The following is a 27,993-nucleotide window of genomic DNA, read 5'->3' as shown; positions in this document are numbered from 1 at the left end:
GTGGTGTTTCAGGTGAGTGCTATTGAATGTGTCCTGTGTATCCCTCACTGTTCTCATAAAAATGTGTACTAAGATGTATTTTAGAATTCTGTAATGCAGTAACACAGCAGATTAAAATGAGTCACATTCTCTGGAAAACACTTCTTGATATTCCAGAAATAGATGCATTCTTTAGCATCTAAAATGTTGCCAACGATTTCATAAAATTAATCATTAATTCCAAGACAATGATTTAAAAAGTTAGAGCATATGGATGAGTAGAGGTGAGTTATCAAAGGTGTGGGTAAGGATAGAGGTGACTTATCAAGTTGACCAGTGGTCTCTGGAACTGAATCCCAGGGACGTGTATTTAGGCTAAGGATTAGCAGCAGAAGGTAGAGAGGCAGGGGCAGTATGGGGAGAGGAGGAAAACACTGAAGCTAAAGGAAGAAAGGGTAAGGATATAATAGAACAAAAGAAGTAAAAATAGAAAAGAGAAGGAAGGAGTGATAAATCACTGAAAAAGAAGAAAGAAAAACAGGAAAATAGCAAAAGAAGCTACCATCTGAGTAAATGCTTTTTTCCTGATATTATCCGGGAAAATCTTTTTCCATGTTGCTGTTTGGTGTCTTCCAAATCTACCTTCCTCACAAAAGGTGCCCATCTTTTCCTCAAAATGAGAAAACTCTCATTATATGAGTGTAGGTTTCAAAGTTGCTTTCTTTTATGAAACAATTTTTTCCCTTGTGCTTTAGCAGCTGTAGGGCAGTGAATTACTTTTGTCTACATCAAAAAGCAGTTTCTATCGCCACAAACACACAAATGGATTATGATTATGCTCCTTGGGGTGGCCATCTACATGGTTTTTGAATGCTGCTACATCAGATGGAAGCCCCATTTTCTTACTCTTGATGAGGGCATATGAAGAGGAGCATAGTTGGTATGCAATGGGATTATAGTATGGACACCTGTAATGAATTTCATTTATGCTCCACCAGCATATTATGTCTTCCAGTGGGACTATGAGGACTTTCTGATCACACAAATATTGGGGGTGGGGATGGGGTAGGGGAATCTTGGACTTTCTGGAAGGCACTATATACTTCCACATAATGTAGTTTATCCAATAAAAGGTATTTAATTACTAAAGAGTAATGTGGGCCATAGGGAAAAATTGTGTATTTCCAATGTTGTATGGACAGATCATATTTTTGAGATATTATCTCAAGTAGGATTTCCCCTTTCCCACAATTGATTAAAAGGAGAAAGCAAAAAGAATACAGCTAAATCTTCCCTGCTTTTGTTTCCAAAAGAACATGTCAGTTAAAGGGGTTATGCCCAAGGTCTCTGAGTTGGGCTTTAAAGTTGAAGGAGAGCTTGGGAAATGAGGAATATGCAGAGATAGAGAGAGAGAAAGATGAAGAGATGTAATCTGATGAACATATCAAAGGGAATGTGGAAGAACAGACATGAGTCCGTGGTTTGGCTACATCCTTGAGAGAAGGTCTGTGCCTGAGGGCCATCAGGACAAGAGCAAAGCACAGCTCAATAAAGGGACAATAAGAGAGGTATTGTTTCTGCCAATGAAAGCTGAGTTTCTGTATGGAGCAGTCTTGGTTTTCATGTAGGTGCACCATCTACCCTTTGCACTGCAATCTGGAGCAGAGCTCTCTCTCTGAGAGATCTAATTAACATATTGAGACAGGATTGACATATAACCTTGTGCAAATTTAAGCTGTACAACTTGTTGATTTGATATACTTCATTGCAAGTTAAGTACCCAAGGCACCTAGGATTTCATCTGACTTTTGTAGATTACCTTCCCCCAACACCCATATACACATCTATATAAACTCTTAAACATACACCCAACGTCCCTCAAGAGCAATGAGCATAAGAAAAGCAGAGGTAGAACTAAGGACTTTTGATTGTTGAAGAGGAAACTCCCTACATTTGAATTTGGGGATAGATTGGTGAATAGAACCATCTCCCTTACTTTAATCCAGAACAATGGTTAAACACTTACCCAGGACATTATAATTTTGGACTAAATTCTTCTAATCCAGAAGATGTATTTAACACTTGGGTAATTCAATTGAGTTCAGGTAAGTGGAAGGTAGAAGGGACATAGACAATCTAGTAATTAATTTAATATCCTTTAAATATATTTAATTATTTTTGCATACTCATGCACTTAACCATTTGGGACACACAAACACACATGCACACACACATGCACTCCATTGTTGCAGGGAGTAATTCCTTGCGTTCTATGTAGGTCCTAGTTACACTGACATTCTTACCCTCTATTCAGTCTGTAGGGTCAAACTAATGCCTAGAAGAAAGAAGACATGGATTCTTGTGGACAAATAATTAATTTATTCAATTAGTGTTTATTGAATCTGCAACATGCAAGGCCCTGTACTGGCTTTGGGGGCTGACACAGTGATGTATTAGATGCAACCCTTGCTTTTTAAGAAACTTAGAATCCAACAAGAGCATAAGTAAAGCACAGGACTACACTTGACCAAGTGGCTAATTTGCATACATGAATGAGTAAATGAGACTTATAAACATATCCTAAATGAAATAGGATGGATGAATTTTTAAAATGTACACAAAAACTGCAACAAAAATAATTATTTAAAAAATAGCTTCCTGGGCGCCTGGGTGGCTCAGATGGTTAAGCATCTGCCTTCGGCTCAGGTCATGATCCCAGGGTCCTGGGATCGAGTCCCGCATCGGGCTCCCTGCTCCTTGGGAGTCTGCTTCTCCCTCTGCTTCTCTCTCTCTCTCTCTCTCCCTCTGTCTCTCATGAATAAATAAATAAAGTCTTTAAAAAATATATAAAAAATAGCTTCCTCTAACCATACATGGGGAAAAGTGAGCGCTATTTCTGCTGTCCTTAATCCTCATCACTGGGAAAGAAATAAACAACTTTTAAACTCAAGTCTGTTTAAGGACGAGTTAGGATGAGATAGAGCAAATCACTCTAACAAAGAGGGGTCAAAAAGGCTGGAGAGCAATATATGTATTAAAGGTTAAGTCTGAAAAAAATAGGTCTGTATTTGGAAAGTTTCTGCAATTGGAGAATCCCCTAAGTGGGTGACTTCTTCAACATGCCTGTAGAGGCTACCATCATGCCCAGGGGCCTTAAGACCAGTGGCTAAAGTCTCTGTTAATGAGTTTGTGGTCAGAGGACTAGAACATCCTCAAGGGCATCCTCAGGTGTGCCCCAAGCAGCATAGACAGTGGATGCTGAAGGGTCCACATTAATGCCAGCATCAGGTAGCAGAGAGCAGTGGTGAGGATGCCTCTACCATGAAGTAAAGATTGACTACTTCCTGATTTTCTGGCACTGTAAAATGCCCCAAATTCTCAATGACATGGTCAGTTTTCCAAATTAAAGAACACCTAGCCAATCCAGGTATGCTACTGAAGAGACTTCTCCTTTGGTCTCTAGGTAGACCATATGAAATTTCCTTCCATTCCACTGAAGTGAGGAGGAAACTCAACTGAATTTCAACCTCGCACTAAGCAGATAGTTGGGGCTCAGAGGAGTCCCATATGATGTAGAGAAAATGTGATAGATCTGACTACTAATACTGAGTTTGTAATTAAGTTCTACCACAAACCAAAAGATAAAGCATCTGTGATTAAGGCCATCAGTATGACTCACAATGCTAGGATAATTTAGACTCAATAATAAAAATACAAAGTAAAGGAGTCTTTACATCCTACACAGACTAAACATCTGATAAAAGTTAAACTAAGTCAATGATATAGGGTAATTCAAAAACTAACAGTTATTATTCACTATTCTACCTGAAGCCAATTCAAGTCTTTTCTCCATGTTGAAGAAAACTAACAAAAAGAAGATAGAATCTCACAATAGTAAGTCCCCAAGCTACAATTTAGCACAAATTTAGCAATTCCGTTAGAGAGAACATCCAGCTCATTAAAAACAGCAAGCTAATCTGTCTATAAATTGTTTCACCATAATCAAATATTGGCAAAATAGTTAGATAGGAAATATAATACCTATTTGAAATATTAATAATTAATTGTGAAATAATCAGTTTTCCTAAAATGTCATGCATTTTACTATTACTCATGTTCCTTAAATTGCACTGAAAAAAAGTTTCTTTTTTTAACTTGTATTTTCTTTTTTTCAAAGACATTCATGAGTTGGCTATTCCCACAGACATGGATTCAATCTACATAAAAACCGAATTTTGTCAATTAAGCCGAGACCTTCAAGCAAATTTGGATTTATAGGAGGACAACATTTTAGGTATCAAGCAGAGCCCTAGGTAGCTATTGTCCCTTCTCCAATCCCAAGCAAGGAAGAAGTCTTTATGTTGGTAGTGCAGACCGATGTAAGAATCTTTTTTTTTTTTAAGATTTTATTATTTATTTGATAGAGAGAGGGAGCACAAGTAGGCAGAGTGGCAGGCTGAGGGAGAAGAGAAGCAGGCTCCCTGCTGAGCAGAGAGCCAGATGTGAGGCTCCATCCCAGATCCCTGGGATCATGATCTGAGCCAAAGGCAGATGTTTAACCAACTGATCCACCCAGGTGCACCCGATGTAAGAATTTTTTTATAGCATCTCTGATTTGGCCAGGAAATGGCCCATTTCATCTAAGCATTCATTGTATGATGTTAAAAAGCTCTTTTTTAATTAAAATGAAACCTAGATTTATACAATTTTTACTCATTAGTTTTAGTTTTGCCTTTTCTTCAAACAAAACTGCTGCCTCTATCCCAGAGCATTATAAACATTTGAAGGCTGCCTCATACCTTTTATTAATCCTCTTGCCTCTAGTTGCTTAAGCCACTTTCCAGCAGGACATGGTTTCTAGATTTCTTCATCCTTGAAATGAATAACTGTAGAGGATCCTTATGGATTAAACTAAGAATTTTATATTTTTTATGTCATTAAAGGAAAAACCCAAGTTTTAGAATCATTTTGGTTATACCCAAATTGAGCTGTTGTCTTAGCTATTTTGGGAAAAGTCTCCTCTTTTGAAGTGAAAGGGGAATACCTGTTTCCTTGAAAGATTTTAAAAATGGACTAATAGTAATAGGCTCTTATATGTGTTTAGAGTTTGTTAGCAAGCCTATTTCCCACAATTCAGAATCATCTATGGAAACAGACATTTTCACTCTAAACATCTAGTGAATCAACTAATTTACCTAGAACTTCTTTAAATTCATTCAGTAGGTTTTTATTGTCTATGAACTGGGCATTGTGCTAGATGCTATGACAATGAACAAGGACAGCCTTCAGTCCTTAACCTTAGAGGAAGGAGCCATTGATTGAGTAGTCATGCAAGGTATTAACTGTGATAGGTGTTATGAATAAAATCCACAAAAAGCCACAAGAAAACAAAATAGGTACATATAGTCCAACCAGGGGGCTTAAGGAAGGTAGTTTAGTCAATTCAGGCCATTATGACAAAATTCTATGTAAACTGGGTCTGCTAAGCAACAGACATTTATTTCTCATAATTCTGGAGGCTCTCCACAATCAAGGAGCCTACAAATTTGGTTCTTCATGAGGGCCTTCCTCCTGACTTACAGATGGCTGCCTTCTGGCTATGTTTTCACATGGCCAAGAGTGGAAGCTCTGGCCTCTTCCTTTTCTCATAAAGACCCTAATGCCTCATGGCCTCATATAAACCTAAATTACCTCCCAAAGACCCCAATTGCTACCACTGTGACATTGAGAGGTAGGGCTGAATTCTGGGGGCACACAGACATTCAACCCATAACATCAGGCTTCCCTAAGGAAGTGACTATGGAGTTGTAACTTGAAAAACAAGTGAAAATTAACCAGGCAAAGATATGGGAGAGAAAACTGTGGCAAGGAGGCAACCATTGAGTCTCTGAAGCAGAAGGAAACAAGAAGGAAGCAAGGCATGACTCAGAAGCTCACTTGAGCCTGTTTTGGCTGATGCACTGAGATGGGGAGTCAGGAAGAGTGGTGCAAGATGAATCTGAAGAGCCTGGCCTGGGCCAAATTGTGTAGGGTCTGTGGGCCATGTTAGACATTGTCTTCTTATCCTAATAATGAGAAATCTTTAGAGACTTTTATCAGAGATGTCCTAGTGTTAAAAAGATCCCTCTAGAGGCAGTATGGAGAATAAACTGGAGTGGGATGCCAAGAAAATGAGAGTAATCCCAGTGAGGCCCAAGGGTGGGTGTGTGAGAGTGTTGTATGCAGAGATGTAAGGAGTCCACAGATTTGAGAGACACTTAGAAGTACAATTGAAGGGACTGGATGCATGGGATTCAGGGACCAAAGAAAAGTAACATATCAGAGTGACACATTTTCCCTTGTGCAACTGATTGGATGGTGGTGCACATGAGTGTGACTGGAACTTATAAGGAGAAAAAGGTGTGGGAAGAAGAAAAGGAGCTTCATGCTGTACATGCTGAGTTAAAATATCATCAGAAAGTGCTAGGAGATAGGCCTGTGTACAAGAATATTGGGCATGGGGATGAGGTCATCAAAACAAAAGCTCTCTCCCTTTACTATCCCTTGTAGCTGGCACCACCTAAGGATAGTACAGGGTGTGTGCTTGGGGTATACAACCACCCACCACCTCACAAACACGTACATCATTACCAGTAAGACTAGGAAGTAGCTAAGCTCACATAATATGGAGAATATATACAGATCTCTCTATCCCAAGGGGATCTACTCCCCACTGTCAGATCTACTCCCCAAAGTCATCTGTTGAATGTAGAGTTCCCTTCAGCTAACCAAGGAGTGGTAAAGAACATTTCTCAGAGCAATTAGCCTAAGGCAAACTACCCTGCAAGCTTTTGCCTGTGGGCTAAAATGTAAATCTACACTTGAAAAACCACTTCCCAGGAATTCCCTTTTAAGAATGGTGTCCAGTCCATTCCTTTGCAGATTCAATTAGGAACTAAGAGGGAAAAAGGGGAGCCTGGGTTGCTCAAGTGGTTAAACATCCAACTCTTGATTTTGGTCAGGTCATGATCTCAGGGTCCTGAGATTGCCCCACTCCAACACGGTGCTCCACAGACTCAGTGAGGAGTCTGCTTGAGAGAGGAGTCTGCTTGAGATTCTCTCCCTCTCCTTCTGCCCCTTCCCCCACTCGTGCTCTCTCTCTCAAATATAAATACATACATAAATAAATAAATAAATAAATAAATAAATAAATAAATAAAATCTTAAAAAAAAACCAAAACAGAGAAGAAATGGGTCTTAGAGATCCTCCATCCACAGGTAATAAACTGAGGTTCAAACAAAGACATAGTTAGACAATGGTAAGAGCAGTTCCTCCTCCTATTCCAGGGTTTTTTTTTTCTTTTTTGAATATCTCTAAAGTGTGAACAGAACACACCGATAGCACGTTATTTGCATTCCAGCTGCTGAAAAGAACAATTTGGGGACCAAAGCAGAAGACATTGTGTTCCTGGACTCTCTGCTTTCTAACAGTTATTCCTGGCAGTAAGTAATAAAATTTTATTCATGATACTGTGTTCAGTACTTACTGAAAGTGTCAGACTAGTAATTGGAATGGATTTTCCAAATTAGTGAGTGGGAGTAAGTTGCTAATCCTTTTAAAGAACAGCTATTTATTTCCATATTATGAAGAAAACCAAAAGGTATCTGGTTCAACTGCCACCTCAACGGCTTGATTATTCTTAGGACACAACTCTCATGAAGACCTTTATTGGAACCGTGAGCTTAAAGCTCAGCAAGGGCTTTGTCATCATTACCATCCTAACTGGTGGCAAAGATTGAAATATTATTAATAAAAACAACCTAGCAGCTTAGTCCTGCTTATCTTTAGGGTTTTAAATCAAAATCAATGTGACTTTTAAAAGTAAACCCCAGGTAGAGTTTAAAATGTTGAATATGTATGAATTATGTATATGTACAAAGCCTAAGGCCTCAGGTGCATTGTTACTAAATCAAATGCCATAAATATAAATTCATTCCAATAGTTCATTTGAGGTGAGTGGGGCTGTTGCCCTATGCCACACAATATTAACACAGGAGTTAAGAAGAGCACTGCTCACATGGAGAGATATGGGAATGTGTAGGTGTTAGAATGGTCCAGTGATGATGTTATTAAGAAAAGCCAACATAGTCACGATTAAGAACTCATCTAAGCTGCTTAACAATTTGGCCATATAGTTTTGATGAAAGCCAACTGTGTGCAAATTCTTGCTTTTGGACTCGCAAATGAAGAAGACTGGATTCTATCCCCATAATAAATCATAATCTGTCGGGTGATTTACACGCCTAATTACAACAACACAAAACAAACAAGGAGCAGTGGGAGAGGTCATAAGCTCAATTCAAATAAGCCTGTTTATTTTCTTTCCACATTCCAGAGAAAAGGTTTATGATGGAGTTGCTATGATGTTTGGTGCACTCTAAATTCATTCGTTTGAGAGCTAACATAACCATCAGATATAACAAATATAACAATATAACAAAGTATTGGCCCGAAGTTGCTTATCATAAAATTTAAGAACTAAAAGCTCACCTAGTCCAAATTGGTCTTTTCAAAGTTGTGAGAATCAAGGCCAAGAAAGTTTAATTTCATACAAAGGATAATTTGTCATCTTATTAATCCTAAATATATATGCAAACATGTATATTCATGCATATTTATATATTTATATAAAAATATAAATACTATATATTATATATAACAATGCATGCTTATATGTTTTTCTGCATATATAAATATGAGTGGATAGATAATAGATATATAATGGCTAGCAGATTATTTTCAGAACCATCAGTCAATTGTATTATATTGGAACCAACTTCATTTGGATCTAAGGCATCTTGCCAAAAGAACTGCTTAATCTATTTTTGTATCTCTTCTTCCTTGAACCCCATGAGTAAAATTAATTTTCTTAAGAAGTCTGGGAAGAAAACACAATGAATGAAAGAACTTCCATGATCCTCGAAAGGTAGCATCACCCAAGCTAAGTTATATTTATTATCAAGCCATCACTTCCTCTGGAACACATATCAGAGTAATTAGCTTAAGGGACTTGGCTTTCTATAATGCAGAGAATGGGCTGAGGGAGGACCTTCATCTTCTATCTCATTTGAAGTAGACTCCAAAGAAATAATGACAAAGGGAAATTTAATTTGTAACTGAGGAGGCAAGAGATTAGATAGCCCTGGTGGAATGAGCTCTGAGACTTGCTGGAACTTAAATATGAGTCTTTTATAGCAGAGATTTATTAAACTCAACCACCTCTGTGGATTATCTCTTTGCCAAAATCAATCCCCCTTCTGATATTTCCCCATGGACTACACAAATGATAACAGAAAAGGCTTTGGCTCTGTCACTATAAAAACTGTAGGCTTATTTCATATTTCATTTGTATGGTAAGCTGTCCCAGGGGAGACATGAGGTTGTAGGAAAAGATAGAGAATAATCAAATCAATTTTTTAGACTGGGATGTGGAGACCACTTTCAGAGGCTTCACAAGGTGAGAACAATGCACTGAATTGTCCTCATGAAAAACCTTAAGGTTGACAGGTCCAAACGAGGCTTGTACAAATAAGAGCAGAGCAGGAATATAAGGAAAATAAATCCATCTCAAAGAGTAAAAAATAATTACATATTAGATTCTTTTTAATAGAATTCTTTCTTCTTAGTGCCTCAAAGCATTTTCCTTCTCTCCTTTCATTTAATCATCACTGAATTTTTCTGAGGTAAAGACAGATGGGACATTCCTTTATTTTATTGGTAGAACAAGAAAATCCAGCAGTAGTGATATAAGGTTGCTAAGAAATTGTTATCTGAGCTAGTGAGAGTGGTTCATGGCCTATGGATTTTGGATTCATGTTCTTGAGAACTTGTCTCTCATCGCTCACTTCTCATCTTCCCTCACTCTCATCTCATTTCAGACAATATCTCTGTTCGGGAGGCAACTGTTTGAGTTTCTTACTGTCATCCTCTCTTTACACATATCCCAAAACATCTGAACCAAATTTTACTATATGTACTGACCAATTGGCTTCAGTTAATCAAGTGACTATGCCTTTCATATTAATGCATGCAGTAGAATTTTCTGGTAAATAATACATGGCATGTGTCAAAAGTCATTTTGTGCCAAACCTACCTCACTCCTGCCCATCTAATTCCAGTGCTCTCAGAGTTGCATAAATAATGCTGTATTCATCTCTATTAAAAGGACCATTTTAAATTTATAGAACTGTGATGTTTCTTATGCTTTTTGTTAATATTCTTCTCACTCAGGATTCTCTTCTTTTGAATTCAACTCAAGGAAACAAGTCATTTACTATGACACTTCCTATATGGTTTCACATTGCTTCTATCACAGAATCTAAGGGATTTGGTTAAGCCTCCCTTTGTTGATCTTCCCAAAGAATTTAGCTCAAAAAATGCCTCAAATTAAGCAAAACAAGTGTTATTAAATTTTCTAATTTTCCATGGGACAAAATAAGGTGGGTGAATCTATATATTACATAGATTTAAATGGTTACCCATGAATTTTGATATGGCAGGAAATAAAATAACCTTCCTCAGGGTATCTTCTAGCTACATCTACTGTATTGAGATTTAGTTTTTTATTTATTGGAGGTAGTTCTTCATCTAACCAACTATTTGGTTAGGTCTCATTCTCTTACATTACAGATAAACACCTATAAGAAATAAGCTTCATTACCATCACTATCTTGGAGAAATGGCCTACTTCGTCTGCCTCTCTGGTTCACAAAATCTCAGCTGTACTTACCAGCTGTTTCCAACCATTCCAGAAAATAATGATCATAACAATGGTGAACATTCATTGAACACTTCCAATGTACCACAGTTCTCACGGCTTTACATAAACATACACTTTTTAAATTTTGATGACAGCTCTATGACAGACTATTATCAGCTCCATTTTGCAACACCAAAAAAACAAAGAAACAAATAATTTTATGAAAATATGTCAGAGAACCTGAATAGACATTTCTCCAAAGAAGACATACAGATGGCTAACAGACACATAAGAGATGTTCAACATCACTAATCATCAGAGAAATGCAAATCAAAACCATAATATCACCTCACACAAGTCAGAAAAGTAGTATCAAAAAGATAAAAATAACAAGTGTTGGCAAAGTTGTGAGAAAAGGAAAATCTTGTGCACTGTTGGTGGGAATTTAAATTGGTCCAGCCACTCAGGAAAACAGTATGGAGTTTCTTCACAAAAGTAAGAATAGAAATACCATATGATCCAGGATTTCTACTTCTGGGTATATACCCAAAGAAAACAAAAACACTAATTCAAAAAGATGTATGCACCCATATGTTTATGGAAGCCAAGTTATGAAAGCAACCCAAGTGTCCATCAATAGATGAGTAGATAAAGAAGATGTGGTACACACACACACACACACACACACACACACAATGGACTATTACTCAGCTATAAAAAATAATAAAATCTTGCCATTTGCAACAACATGGATGGACTTAGAGGGTATTATGCTAAGTGAAATAAGTCAGACAAAGAAAGACAAGTACTGTATGATTTCACTTATATGTGGAATCTATAAAACAGAGCAAGCAACCAACATAAAAAAAAAACAGGAAACAGAAACAGACTCATAAATATATAGGACAAACTGGTGATTGCCAGAGGGGAGGTGAGTGGGAAAATAGGCAAAATAATGAAGGGGATTAAGAGATAAAAATTTCCAGTTACAAAATAAATAAGCCACAGAGATAAAAAGTATAGCATAGGGAATATAGTCAATAATATTTTAATAATTTTGTATGGTGACAGATGGTCACTATACTTATTGTGAGAAGCATTTTACAATGTGTAGAATGGTCAAATCACTATGTTGTACACCTGAAACTAATATATTACATGTCAACTATACTTCAATTAAAAATTTAAAAACAAATAAATGTAAAGAAATGGTGGGAAAAAAATGTTAATTGACTCCAAGGCAGGTAGATCCAGGCCCTTAGCTTCCAAATTCTATTGTGCTAATCTATTACATCTCTATCCAACAATATCAGATATTGGAGGCAAGTAACTTAGTTCTTTATAAATAATTCAAAATGATTTATTTAAATGTATAATTCACCCTCAAGTAAAATTATATAAAATTTATTCCACAGGTATTCTAAGCATGACTAGATACATGAAAGTACAAATGCTATATAGTAGAAAGGATCCTGTCTTTAAAGTTCCAAAGTCCTTTTCTTAAAGATAGTTTCTAGCCCTAGGTACAGCCTGTGTCCACCTTATTCATTGTCCTTTCTGCTCACCTGGCCCTTCCACTCACATTATGGAAACCGGCGATGGCCGTAGTCTCTGTATGTTGCATTTACTTATCCAGCAATTCATTCCAAAACTTTTTGCTTTATGATTCTGTCTTGCTGCCTTTCTCATTCCATCTCCATATTTGCACATCTTATATTTACTTCTGATTCTCCTCCTTACTTTGCTAACCTTTGCAGTCCTTTTCCTCTGGCCTATACACCCACCATCACCTATCATCAACTCTGCATGTTTGTAGATCTGAACAATCTCTTTGTTTGAGGAAGAGACTTCATTAGCCTTACTCTTGGAAAATTAATGAAATCACATCCACTCCAGGTTCCTTGCTACAGAATGTATCCTTGCACTAGGCCAAAGTAGGTAGAGTGTGTTGTGATAATAGCATGTGCATGCTTCTATAATTTCTCTCTGAAAATGGTGTTTGTCTTTCACCAGACTGCAAAATCTCTTGAGTAGAGGAGCCATGTCTTCTTCAGATCACCCCTACTTTGCACAATGTGCAGAACATTGTTGGCGAGAGAGGAAAGGCTGTTTGAGCTGAAATAAAAATTTACCTCTGTTCTGCAGGGTGGGTGAGGGAGAGGATGTGTTGAGGGAGAGAAGAACCCAGGAATAAAGCCCAAGAATAGACCAACTATTTTCAAATGCAGGACTGGGAGTTCAAGAGGAGTAGGGATGGAGGAAGTTCATTACCAGAATTAAGGAATAGTTAGAAACTGTTAAGGACAGAACATGAGCGCAGAACAAAATAATGTTTAGTGATGCAGCTCAACGAAGGGATTAAGGAAGCCATAAAACTGGTCAAAGACCTTTTGATGCTGACAACAATGTGTAATTAATCAATTATTTCCTACACACCTGGTATGGCCATAGCATTATTCTATCCACAGAAAATTATAGATGTGTTCAGAAAAAAAAAATGTCCTCTAGAAGATTAAAATTAAATCCATGGGAAATGAAATCAGCGTATAACAAACCACTAGAAAATCATAAAAAGCAGTATCCAATTAACTATTAAACTATATAGTATGGATTAACTGCTTCATTCATTTATTCATTCAATAATATCAGAGGACCTTGTATGTATTTTCTTGTGTGAGGTACTTACTTAGAGAGACAGTGAACTCAGTGTGATGGTGTAAAGCTTTTCTATTTTGTTAGTGTTAATAGTTGAGTCTATTAAAGAGGAATTATAACACTTCTGCCCAGAAAGAGCCAGACACAAGGTCCAGATAGATTTTGTTGGATATACACTTGCAGAATACATCTCAGTTGCTATGAGCATCTCAAAAGTTAGGAACTGCAACCTATTGGGACTTTTTGCTCTTTACATCAAGGTGTTCCTAAGTAATATTTTTTTATCATGAGTATTTGTAATCCACCACAAACTGACAATTCAGCCTTATAGCAATATCTTAAATCAGTCAACTGTTTTAGAAATCCTTGAATTCAAACTGCTGTATACAGGATGTTTGCTATCAGGGTAATTTGAAATCTAGGGCATCAATCTCAATTCCAGAGATTTACTCAGTTTATATCTGAACTGATTTTTCGCTGATGTTTCATTTGGGAAAACTACATATGAATTGTTGTGCTGTGATGAATCTAAATGTATGATCTAATCCAGCTCCAGGGCTGTGTTAAGTCACTGCTCAGAAGGACACTGCAAGTGCGTGGAATGCCAATATGATGAAACACTGGTTGCAGGAAATAAATTCTAAAGGCTCTACATTTCTAAATCAGAAGGAGCCACTTTTACTGTTCTGAATGTTCCTCCAGATGACAATCTATGGGATTCCAGAAATGAAATGACAAACCACTCCGCTTTGGAATTCTATATGTTGAATTATGATTTACAGAATGGCCCATCTCTTTTAAGAGAAGTAAATCTAACCTTGTAGTTTATTACCACATACTTTCCCCCCACAGTAATGTAATTGTTGTTTGGAGGAAATCAAGGAGCAAAGGAATGAATTAAACAGGGTCAGCCATTTAGCTTCCCAGGGGCCCTTTCACCAAAAATAGGTAAGTTGTTTTGAAGTCCATTCTCCCAACCCCTGTCCCTGTCCAGGAATAGATTTGATTGGCATCTTCCCAATTATCTTCTCTTAACACCTGTCCAAGAGGTCAGAAACAAGAAATTTCCTGAGTCCCATGAGCAGAGCATTTAAAGCCAATAGTGTCTGCAGGTGAAGCTCAACTCTTCATTAAAGTTTGTTTGATAAAATAATTATAGTAACATAATTATCAAGATTTCATAATTCCTGCCGTAGCAGTTTCTAAAATGGCTCAACTCAGAATGTGAAACAAAGAGCAAAGCATAGTTGATGTAAATAAAATAAAATGATTCACCAAGAGTTTGAGCCTTACGAATGGCACTAAGATGGCATGCAAAGCATATTTCTTTATCACACAGTTCCAAGCCCTCTATTGAGACAGTGACAGCAAAAGGAACTTACATTCCAAATTTATGTGTAGGTGGAACACAAATTTCCTTTTTTCCTATTGTTTTTATTTTTAAATTTAGATGTAACTTCTATGCAATGAATACATGGATTCAAAGTGTATAGATCATAAGTTTCAGTTTTTACATTTTGACAATTTTTATGGCTATATAACATGCAAACCAAGATAGAGAACATTTCAAGTTTTATCATTCTTTTTTGATTTAATCCTCCCCCTGAGCAATCATGTGTGATTATACATGTGTGAATATATAATGTGTGTGTGTATATATATATATTTTAATATATATTCTGGATATAAGTCCTTTGTCAAATAGTTATTGCAATTATTTTCTCCCTGTTTGTGGCTTACTTATTTATTTTTTAAATGATGCCTTTCAAAATTAATGTTTAATTTTGATAATGTCCAAATTTTTGGACTTCAGCTTTTCTTTTCTGTTTCATGCTTCTTATGTCTTATTTAAGAAATCTTTACCTACCACAGGTCATGAAGACTGTTCCTGTGTTCTCCTCTAGAAGTTTTATAGCGTCTATATTTACCTTTATGATTCACTCCAAGTTAATTTTGTGTATCATGTGAGGTAAGAGTTAAGGTTCATTTTTTTCCATTATAACAACCGAGTTGTTCAAGAACTATTTCTTGAAAAGATTCTCCTTTGCTCGTTGAATTCTCTTGGTGCTGCTGTAAAAAAAAAAAAAAAAAAAAAAAAATCACTTGATAATGTATGTGTGGGTATACTCTGGACTCTTCACTTAGTTCTATTTTTTGTTGGCCCTTACCACAATACTACACTATCTTGATTATCTTCAGTTTATCCTAAGTATTGAAATCATCTAGTATGATGTTTCCAACTTTGTTGTTCTTTTTCAAGTACGTTTTGTCTATCCTAGGTCTTTTGTATTTCTATATAAATTTCGGAATCAGTTTGTGCATTTCTATAAATAGCCTGTGGATTTTTGACTAGGATTACACTCAACATATGGACCAATTTGGGGAGAATGAGCATTTAAAAAAAAAACACTGAGTTTTCCAATCCACAATGGGCATACTCTTCATTTATTTAAATCTTTTACATTTTCCTTGGCAACATTTTGTAGTATACTATGTAGAGTTTTTGCACATCACTGATTACATTTATTTCTTGGCATTTGATATATTTTTATGCCAATAAAAATTTCAAATATCATTGCCAATACTTAATTGCTAGCTTAAATTCTGTGTATTCTGTATATCATGTGATATTGTTAAATATACTTACTAGTTTTGGTATATTTTTGTAAATTCCTTATGATTTTCTATGTAAACAATTATTCCCTCTATAAATGAAGACAATTTTAATTTTTAAAAAATTTTAATTGATTTTTAATTTTTAAATTTTTACTTATGTATTTATTTATTTAATTTGCCTTATTCAACTAGTTTGGACTTTCAGCAAAATAATAACAGTAGCATCCCATAAATGTAGTTTTTAATTTTTATAACTAAAGCCAGAACAATTTTGATAACTAAAGCTCAAACTTTTTGAGTAATTCATAAGGCTACCAACAATATGCAGTAGTGCCTGTTCCCTTAAATACTCACTAGCACTAGATGTTCTAGATGATGTTACCATTACTTAAAACTTTTATCAGTCTGATGGATAAGGAATGGTACCTATCATGCTTTAAACTTGCATGAATATGGGATAAAATAAAGATTTAAAAAACATGATTTTACTAATATAACATAAATATAGAAAATGTAATAGCTTTCTCTTTATTACAAGTACCGAGATATAGAAAATGGAATTATTAGTCTTTTAATTGTTTAGAAATGCATTTACTGAAAAGACATAGAGCCAATATGAAGAAACTTATTAAATATAAACAAATATAAAATAATATTATTAAGTGGAATACAATCCCATCATGAATCTTAATATTTTCTGTTTTGTTTGGGGAACTAGATGAAAGTATTTTAAAGTGTAGATGATGGAATGAAGCTCTGAGAATAATAAAAACAATAAAAATGAGGAATATTGAAGAGGCGCTTGCTTTCCAGCTATTAAAAATTACTATGAAGTTGCAATCAAGCACTGGGATAGGCAGATAGGTTAGAAGAACAAAAAATATAAGCCAGAATTATGTGAAATGATCAAAGTTGGCAATTTTAGTTCATTGGGATTTTCAAAAAATGAATATCGTGTTGTCATAGATGGTTATTTATCTGGAAGAAAACGGCTAATTCACCTTTCATTTTACACAAAAATACATTTGATGCAATTGGTAGTATAAATACTAAAAATAGCATGAGAATGTGTAGGAAGATTTTATATGACTTTCTATAAGAGACAGCCTCAGGCAAGATGGGAAATTCATAAACCGTAAAGGAAATGAATATACCATCTATAATATATTTAAATTTAATAAATATTTAATGCCAAAGGATACATAATACAAATTTCATTCTAATTGCAAATATATTTATATATAACAGATACCAGATACCATTAAAAATAAGACTAGGAAGAATATTGACAACACATATGATTGAAAATTAGTTATTGCAGCAAACATAAAAAGATGTTCTATAAAAAGATAATGGGGAAAAACATTGAATTGAAAAATGTGCAAAAGGCTTAAATGGGCAATTCACCGAAACAAATTCAAAAGGTATACGTGTGTGTGTGCATGTGTGTGTGGTTCTTTTATTTAAGGAAAGTCACTATTCCCCTTGTAAAAGTGATGACTAATTACAAAGAATATAGGCAATTAAGAAAAGCACTTTTGGGACAAGAGAATCCCAAATTCCACCATCAGAAATAATATATATTAATCCTCGTTCAACAAATTCCAGATACTATTCTCTGCATCTCCACAGATAGAATGGTTTGATAGATGGATAAAATACTTTTATATAAAAATCGTTCACGATATGTAAGTACTTAAGTCGAAATATTGAATTCTTCTTCGCTTGAATTTAACTGAAGAAAAAGACACTGAAATAAAATTGAAACCATTGTTGGACTTTAGAAACCACTCCTTCACTAAACAAAATATTTCCTTCAAGGTCATAAGTTTGGGAATATTTTTTTCAAAACTAGTAAAAGGATGTTGTCAGTTTTTTTTTAAACTACATTTCCATTATAAAGAATATTTTTACTCACCACTATAAAAAATGAAGAAAATAACAATCTCATATTTTTTACATATCCTCCCTCTCTCAAACTTAATTATTTTTATTTACACTGCCAAAATTCAAATTACTTAAATTCTATTCTATATCCTGTGATTGTCTGGATTGGTTCTATTTTTTAAATCTGTACCCACAATCAATTCTTTAATCATGGCTCTTTATTTCTAAGTTCTTTGTTTTAATCTTTGCTAGATTTCAAGTGCTGTTTTCAAGAAGAGTTCAAGGGTGCTACATTTCTTTTACTCTTCCATTAAGAATGGTTGTCTATTTTTTAAATGCATATGGATATTTCATTTTTCTTTAGAACTTTGAGATATTGCCTTGAACTTTTGAGGTATTGTTCTATTATTTTCTGGGCATTAAATGTTGCTGAACACAAGGCTCATTTTAGTTAGCCCGAACTTCTCCCATCTTTCCAAGGTTTCTCGTAGCTGGATGAGTACATTTTTTTTTTCTTTTTTGATGACACTAAATAATGTTATGAGAACATAGCTCAACATTATCTTTTCATATTTTCCTGAAACTTAGTGTCTTCTCTCAATTTGCTGAATCAGTTCTTTCTTCATTTAATGAAAAATTACTCTGTTTAAAATTTTGGAGGCTATTTCTTTTTCCTGTTCCATTTGTGAGAGTCTCTTCTTCAGAGACACTATTGTTAGCTCATCTTTCTCTCTTCATGGACTTTCTCTATTGGCTTTAAAATATTTCCCTCCTCTCTTTCCCTTCTTCTCTCTGTATTCACTCTATTTCTAATTTCTCCTCTGTGTCATTATTTTCAGTTTTATCTCCATTTTTTTTCCTTGCTCTTTCTCTTTTATTTATTATTTCCATATCAGTGTTTGCTTTTTCCAATTCCAATCCCCCTAAATAATCTCATTTTGTTTTAACTGGATCCATATCCATAGTAACATGTGAAGAATTTCCTTCTATTTCTTTGGATATTTTCTTCTAGGCTAAGTTTTTTTTGTTCTTTTCATGCTGTTTTCCTTCTTTTCTGTCATTTTTCCCCTCAAGTATTTTGCATATTTGATGTGCCTTCTCATGGTGTGCCTTTGCAGTTGGGCTGTTTTTCCAGAGTACTTAACTTTGAGAGCACAGTGTTTGGGGAGAGTGGTATGGGTGTCAAGCGCAACTGAGATGACATAAGCTCTAACTGTGAACATCCTGGGCCAGCATGCACATGAGAAACCTTGGGTTTAACCCATGAACCCCCTTTTCTGACCCCTCTCCTGCCATTCCATTCCCTCTAGCTCACACTGGCAACAGGCATGTTTCTACCTTAGGACCTTTGCCTTTGATAGTTCCTCTGCCAGAAACACTCTTTCCCACTTGTAGATATCATTTTATTTATGACTACTCAAATTTCCCCGCCTCTGAGAAGACTTCCAATGTACCCTCTCTCTCCATGCAGCCATCACTTTCTATACCATCAACCTATTTTATTTTCCTCTTAACAGCACATATATGATCAACACTGACATCGTGCTATATTTTATTTGTATTGTTTTTCTCATGCTGATAGAATGCCCCCATTACAGCACAAGAATGTTGCCAATAGCATTCTCTTGTATTCACAATCCTAAACATGGCTCATATAGACTCTCAATAAATTTTTAATAAATTGATAAATGAAGTAAGTGTTAGGCAGGAAGCTAGGCATGAGCAACAGGAAGATGGACCTTAGATGTCCTGAGGGAGAGCCTTAACTGAGGACAGCCCAGGCACCACCACATTCCTTCCACCCAAGTACCAGTCCGTTTGAGGTTGCAACATCCTGACAAAGGAAGATTTAAATTTGTTGTGCTTATTGCATTTGTGCAGAAAGCAGGAGCCGCCTTTCTATTTGACCTATGTCTCTAGAATAGAAATAATGTGGTTTCCTAGCCGGTGCAGGCATTTTGAATACATCTTGGGAAAGGACATGCATAGCTGGCTAATTATCTTATAATCCAGGCCTGTCGCTCAAAAGTTGTGACCCTTTTGAACCACCCAAAAGAAAAAACATTGGCATAAACCTACACCCCAGAGTTTCCTGCACTTTTGTCTCTCTTGAGTGGCCCACCTCTCCCTTGGAGTGTACTCTATTTTTTAATTTTTATTTTTTTTTATATTTTATTTATTTCAACAGAGACAGTGAGAGAGGGAACACAAGCAGGGGAAGTGGGAGAGGGAGAAGCAGGCTTCCTGCTGAGCAGGGAGCCCAACGCAGGGCTTGATCCCACAACCTTGGGATTATGACCTGAGTCGAAGGCAGACGCTTAACGACTGAGCCACCCAGGTGCACCTGGAGTGTACTTTAATAAATTTTGCTCCGCTTTACTTTCATTTCACTGCCCTGATTCTTTACTGTGACAGTAAAAAGAACCGAGGTTTCTTTTTTTTTTCCATATCACTCTCTCTCGGTAACCTAAGTAAGTACCCACTGCTGATATTGGGGATAATTAAGAATAGACAATATTTATAAATTATCCTCAATAGAAACTGTCTCCTCTTCTTTCTGTATATTCAATTAAACAGATTGAGGTTTTGTTATTTTTACTTGTCTTTTTATTTTTTGAAGGTCTTCCATAAAGAATATAATGAAAGAATGAGTGATCTGACCTAGAACTCCAAAAACAACCTGGAAATGAAACAAATGGATAATAAAAATAACAGTTGTCAATTTTTGAGCGCTTACTATGATTCATACTCTATATTATTTCTTTATACAAATTAATTTTAATTTCTTATAGCAACACTACAGGTAATTTTTATCCTAATTTGACGAATAAGAAAACTAGGCTTATCAAACATGAGGTTGTACAGATAACAAGTGCTGGAAAGGTGATCAAATTCAGAAATTCTTTATCCTACGACCTGCAATCCCTCTAACATACCAGGTTCGACAAATATAAAAATAGGCGTCTATTAGTAAAGGAAGGAGACAGAATTCTGCGAATTATTTCCCTTGGAAAAATAGAGTGAACTGTTTGCAGATGCTTAGGGAGATGGAATGGATACTTGACTCCCTCTGGTCCTGACCGGTCTTTCAGTGTTTCTATTTGAACAAGTTACTTAGCCTCTATGGACATTACTTTTAAAATAGGTGTATGGCAGGTATGGTATTCCATAAATGTTTGTCAAATGAACTTATCAATGCATATATCAATCCATGAATAAATGGTGTTCACTGCATGTACACTAAGCTTCCTCCTAATGTCAAGTCTAACTCCCACAGATATCCTCGATGCTAATACCACATTGAAATGATACCTAAATATTTATCCTGTTTCTACATGAACTAACATGGTTTTTATTTATTTTTAAAAATATTTATTTATTTATTTATTTATCAAAATGAGAGAAAGAGATAGAAAAAGCACAAGCAGGGGGAGCAGCAGGCAGAGGGAGAAGCAGGCCCCCTGCTGAGCAAGGAGCCCGATGTGGGACCCTGGGATCATGACCTGAGCCAAAAGCAGATGCTTAACTAACCCAGCCCACCCAGGCATCCCAAAATTAACATGGTTTTTAAACTCATTTTTAAAAATCTTTCAGTATAGTTATGCTAACCTGTCATGGCTTCCAAGGTACCCAACAAGTAACCCTAATCTGGTAAAGCTCAAGCCACAACAAATTAGTAAATTAGATGCTATCTAAAAAAATAAAGTTTAGGGAAATATCCAATTTCTGGGCCCTAATGGAAATAGTTGTAAACAACTGAGATATGATGACTTCAGATAACCCAGTCTTTCTTTACATGAAGACTGGTTATCTACACAGGGACAAATGATACAAATATGTTTAAGAGAAGTAAGTTAATAGCAGGAGATTTGTTTCAATACATTGAAGCCAATATCAGTCAGACCTGATTTGAGTCATATCTCATCAATAGGAATAATAAAGGAAGTTTCATGATAAAATCAGTGAACAGAGATTTTTCTCCATAAAATAAACTAAAAAGTCCACTGACAATACCCAATCAGTTTGTCACATTAGCTTAAAATCATTTGTTATTCTTTGCTCTAGGAACGAGTGATACAAAAAGTCCTTATCATACACAATGATATTCTACACTTAGCAATCCTTCTGTAGCCTCTCATTTTCCCCAAGATCTTTTCCTTTTTTTTTTTTTTTTTAGGCAGGTGAAACAATTTTATTTCACAGTTGTCTTTAAACCCACAAAGACACTATGTTCTTCATATAAAAACATCAGTACAGATACCTATACTTTCCAGAAAATGATTATATAGACCCTTTCTTAAAGAAAAATGCACACCATTATATGGTTTCAGACAAGTTGTTAGGGAAAAACACATCTGGACTGATCCCTACACATAGATTATTGTCATCAGTACATGTTCCTGCATTCTTACAGATTTGATAATAAACATACAGACTGGCTTGTAACTTAATGTTCCATTGGTTCATCAGCCTTTTCTGCAGGTTCATCAGCAGGTTGAGCAGGCTGTGCCTTTCTCTGTGGTCTTTCTTCAAGACCTTCCAGGAATGGAGATACATCATCATCATCATAAATCGTAAACTCCAAGTCTTTACTAACAATTCCAAGGGAAACATTCTTTGTAGTTAGGTCCTGTTCTGCAGGAAGTGTCTCCCGTAAGGCACGCAGACCATGTTTAACCAGTTTATTCAAATTGCACTCCCTAAACCCAGACATATGTCTCTCCAAGTAAGTATGAGCCGATTGAGAACAGGCTCCAATGGACATGGCTCTACAGTCAAAATAGTTGGCAGATGGACAGGTTTGGAAAATGTGAGGGCCCATATCATCATAACCAGCAATAAGCAGCCCAACACCATATGGTCTCCGGCCATATCGTTGTGTTGGTATCTGGGTCTTGCTTCCAATTAGAGATACAAGACGAGACACCGGAAGAGTTCTGTCAAATACAAATCTGGAATCCAAACACTCTTGGCGCATAAAATTACATAAGAGTCTAGCATCAGCAGTAAGTCCCGCAATTGAGATACCAATATGGTTGTCAACATGGAGAATTTTTTTTCTGATGAGCTGCAAGCTCTGACTGTGCTCTCTTCAATGCAACCAACACTGCATGGGTTTTTGGTTTCAGACCAACTGTGGCTGAACCTTGCTTGACAGCTTCCATTGCATACTCAATTTGATGAATCCTGCCCTGAGGGCTCCAAACAGTGACATCATTGTCATACTGGTTGCGAAACATGGTTCCGGCGCAGGTCTGCCTGTGGCCTCCTGCAAAAATACGGGCTCAAGAGAGTTGCCGAAACTACCACTCGGCCTCCATTTTTTTTTAAACAGGACTTAAAATGCTCTTTGTGACAAGATGTAATTGAAAGTACTCAAGCTGTGAAGCCCAGTAGATATTGGTTTAAATTCCAGTTCATATTTCCCAATTGTGTGCTCTCAGGCAAATTCTGTAGTGTAGAATAGAATCTGAACATACTCCCCTGTTTTAAAGATAGGCATACTGATGCCTATTTCACAGAACTGTTTCGAAGATTCAAGAGATTATATATAAAGAGGCTGACAGTGCCCATACATAATAGGTCCGAAAAAGATATAGTTTTCCTCTTCTTTTTTCTTCTTTCTTCCCCTCATCAAGGTAACAGTAAATGAGAATATTCATATTTACTTGTTTTCTAAATACTGTGATGTTACTATGGCTTGGATTTGGCTAAAACTATACTTACATTCTGAAAAGGGCCTAGTACCTTCAAGTATAATTGTAGCCTTTCAGAGAAAATTTGAAATATGAGAACCTTAGAGAGAGGCATCAAGACTGACAACTGATAAGACATTTTTATTATTTTTTAAGTTTTTAAAGCAGTAGCTAATTTTTAGTGCATCCTTTAAAACCACCCCCATATTAAACATTTGTCCATTGGTATGGGAAAACATTCCTCTCTTAGCTTCTGGGGCCATCAAAAAAATAGAACAGAATTTTTAAAATCACAAAGGAAAAAAGATAAAGATTCATTACCTCCTTATTTCACAAAAGAAAATTATTGAGTCCTTACTCCAAGCCATGCACTGCTCAGGGAAGTGGGGAGACATCAGTGACCTCATGGAGTTTACATTCTAGTTGGCAGAGACAAACATAAGTAACAAGTCAATATTAGGATACAGTAAAATACAGAGTGCCATGTGATAAGGAAAAGAAAAAGTAAGGAAGATGGGAAGTGTTGAGGCAAGAGGAAAGTGTAATTTTAAATAGTGTGATCAAGGTAGGCATCAATGAAGCAAAGACTTGGAAGATGTAAGGGAAGAGGCCTGGGGATTCCTGGGAGCAGAGCTGACTTACTCAGTAGGCATCGGACAGTAGGCACAATGCCTAGGGCACACCATACTTTTGGGGCCTTACGAAAGTATTTTACTTTTTTTCTTTTTAATCAGAAGGAAAAAAATGAACTCTTAAGAGTTGAAGAAAATGTCTAAATTTTCTTAACACAGACTGGACTGTAGCTATCTTTATAGCAAAACAATCATAAAATATACTTTTAATACATACAAAGCATATTTTAATTTTACACATGTGTATAATAATGTATATATGATATATATGCGTATTTGGGTTTTGATGGAGAAAAGAGCCCACAGAACAAAGTGCTTAAGGCTCAAGAAGGTCATAATGCAACCCTGTTTGGGAATGGGGCTTCTAATCAATTGACTTATTAGCATCAGAAGGGAATACATTAATGAAATATAATGGGCTATATCAACTAAGAAACAGTTTGGGGAAGAATTTGCAGGGCTTTTAGAGACTTACAAAACTAAAAATGCTTTGTCATTTAAATCCTGATATTGCATTTTAAATCCTCAGACACCTAATTAGAATACAACAGATTGAGCTATAGAAGTCAAAAGTAGAAACAGCTCTTTTTTTTAAGATAGTCTGCCCATTTATTACTTCTTATAAATTCTCCCAGTGTCTCTGATGCCACTCACACTGACAAAAAGCACTCAGTGTACTATGTAGAGTTAGTACAGGCAGACTTACAAAAATAAAAACCCAGCCTAATGATAAAAATAAGAGTGAATTGGTGGTAATGTATTTTCATTGGGCAAATCATGGAATAGTAATAAGGAGTTAAATTTAACTTATTCAGGATACCCCCAAGGACCAAGTCAAAGTATATCTCAAATGAGAAATTACAACACTTGGATGGCAAAAGTAATTTGATGAAAGATAAAGAACCAGGTTAACACACAAAATATCACCGAGTTCAAGAATTAATGGGAGTTTTTAAAAGTTAGACATTTCTGTTATTTTTATATAGATATGGGGGAAATTTAAAAATTCCATTCAGATTCAACCATTTTTATTTTCATTCTCACATAAAAGAGTCCCTATGTTCCTTAGACTATCACCTAGTAGCTGCATTCAAATTTCAGATTTCAAATTTTGAAGAAAACTTTCCTTAGCAGTTTTTGATAAATGTACTGAGTCGATCTGTGGGTGGGGCTAGAGGTCATGTAGAAATGGAATATGTGTGCGTGTGAAAGTGAGAGGAGAGATTGAAAATGACTGATTGATTCAGGGGAGAGGAGAGAAGCAGCCAGTGGGTGAGTACTGGTAAAATCATAAGAAACAGAAATAAGCAGGCTTCCTTCCATACAATTTCTGATACGGAGTTTTGTTGTTGTTTTCTTAACTGCTCTTGTATTTCTTTATTAATCTGTCATCCACGAATCTCTCCCTGGATTCCCACATTTTACTCTATCATACGTTTACAGGTATATAGGTCTACAGCAAGGTTGTAATCATTATCATTTAAATAAATCAGAGAGAAAAAGTAGATAGGGGATAAGTCAGGGCATAGAAAAAAATGCAAGAGTTGAGATAAGTAATATATATTCTATGTAACTGTTTTGGGGATTCAAAAAATTATATAACTACATGTATATAATTATATGTAATCGAAGATGAATTAAGTTAGTGGTTACTTGATATATTTTTCTTCTTTCATTCTTATTTAAATATCAGAAAAACTTTCAATTAAAAGAATAAGCCAAATGTACTGATTTAGTGGTGGCTGACCATAGCTAAATGGAACATGAAGAAGCTATTTAGAAATTATTTCTCTCTGGGGTGTCTGGGCGGCTCAGTCAGTTAAGTAACTGACTCTTGATTTCGGCTCAGGTCATGCTCTCATGGTCCTGGGATAGAGCCCTGTGTTGGGCGCCCCATTTAACCGGGAGTCTATTTGCCTCTTCTGCCTCTGCCCCTCTCCCCACTCGTATGCATGCATTCTCTCTCTCAAATACATAAATAAATCTTAAAAAAAAAATTATTTCTTTCTGGTACCCCCCCAGTCTATCCTCCCATGTACATTATCCAAACCTTTCTTAGCCTTTAATCATAACAATTATAATATTATCTCCATTGTGAATATGAGTATTTCCATTTTTCCCTTTTAATTGTATGTATTTAAAGTTGCCATCTTATTTACTTTGGAGGCTGCTTGCTTCTACAAGAGACCTAGGAAAGTAAGGGTGCTCAGTAAATATTTGGTTAATTGAATTAAATATTAAGAAGGTACCTTTTACTATGTTATCCTTCAGAGCATAAGAAATTCATTCCGTGGTTATAAGGTGCAGCATGCATAATTTTATTAAGTGATGATTTAGAGATACAAAGTATTTAATACATTTCTCAAATAATTTATGATTTACTAATTCTTGGGAGATGTTGTACTATTAATATACTTGTCACACTCAGAAGATCAGGAGGAAAGCTGGGTGAAGAGGCTTGAAGGAGAAAAGAGAAGTACAGGACTAAAATCATGGATATTACGGGCATATGGATTCGCACCTCTTCACTGAACTCAAAGGACACTCCAGTCTCCTGGAGAGTTATTTGTAACTCTGGATGGTCAGATAATTGCCTGTTAAATAGTGAATGAAAATTGTCAGGGGGTGACTGAAAATGCAAGCCATTTACATTCCTCAGGAGAATTTGCAAAGTAGTTCTACAGCTCAAAGTAGTTTAAAGGAAAGTGGGTTGAAGGGTCATTGAAGAGAGATGCAACTGATAAAGGTTGATTGGAATTTCTTGTCGTATTAGCCAGTTAATGGTGTATTTAAATTATCCTGTAGGCTCTTTCATTATACCTTAATGTTCAGACTTTAACTCTTTTTGAGTGTGAAAGTCCTAGATGAATTTTTCAAATTCAGAGATGAATAATTCAAATACAGGATATAGAATACTACTTAGACCCAGAAGCAAGGTGAAAAGAAGCATAACATATCGGCCACCAAGTGAGGAAGTCAGCAAGGTAGGGCCTTGCTCTCATCACTGGGGGAGAGCATAGGATTTGGGCTGAGGGGTGCATAAGAGAGGTTTATCATTTTATTTTGTATTTGTGAGGGATGTTAGAAGAAATATACAGTAACTTGTAATAAAAATTTTAAAAATAGTTCGTTGATGTCTGTTGTTACTTAGTCATTTGGGGCTTAAGAGTTGTAACCCATAAAATGTATGTGATACATCTTCCAAAAAAATTAATCCAGAGATTGCCCTACAAAATATAGAATAAAATTTAGATAAGTTATTTTTGTTCAACATTCCACAGATCTTCCAACATGTGTTTTCCACCTGTTATTAATATAAACAATTATTTAATTTTAGAGAACATGTTACCAGTCTATTTAAAATCATGTTTCAGAGCAACTTTTAAATAACCTCTGCTACTTTCCTCACCAATCCTTTACTATTTCTCTGTTATGACATCCTATTTATAATAAAAATAATTGCATCCAGGTATACTGAGTCTTACATTGGGACCAGCACTTTCCTTGAAATGAGTCACAACAGATAATGCCTCTAAGGAATTAAGTTCATAACTGCTAACCTTTCAAGATGCTGATCACATGCTTCCTTGTGGGTTTTATCTTCTTTCCCCATGTTCTTTCCTTCCTTCAGAAGGTCACTTGGAAGAGACAGAAAGCGTCTGTGCATTTGGAAGCATAACGTGTGGTCCCTAGACCAGCAGCATCAGATCACACTTGAACTCCCTAGAGATGTCAATCCCAGACCCTAACCCAGATCTGCTGAATCAGAAACCTGGGGGTGGGCCCAGC

At 35.9% G+C, this 27,993-nt stretch overlaps 1 pseudogene; it reads right to left on the bottom strand.

The window, feature by feature from the left end:
• Nucleotides 1-22,047: 22,047 nt before the first annotated feature.
• On the bottom strand, nucleotides 22,048-23,011 carry LOC148164717 (proteasome subunit alpha type-1 pseudogene; annotated as a pseudogene).
• Nucleotides 23,012-27,993: the final 4,982 nt, after the last annotated feature.

The sequence above is a fragment of the Eumetopias jubatus genome, unplaced genomic scaffold (assembly GCF_037043125.1).
Source record: "Eumetopias jubatus isolate StellerSeaLion01/CBP00866 unplaced genomic scaffold, mEumJub1_p1.0 scaffold_3, whole genome shotgun sequence".
Taxonomy (NCBI): Eukaryota; Metazoa; Chordata; class Mammalia; order Carnivora; family Otariidae; genus Eumetopias; species Eumetopias jubatus.
Note: the sequence above shows the minus strand (reverse complement) of the source record. Positions and strands in the feature narration are given on the sequence as shown.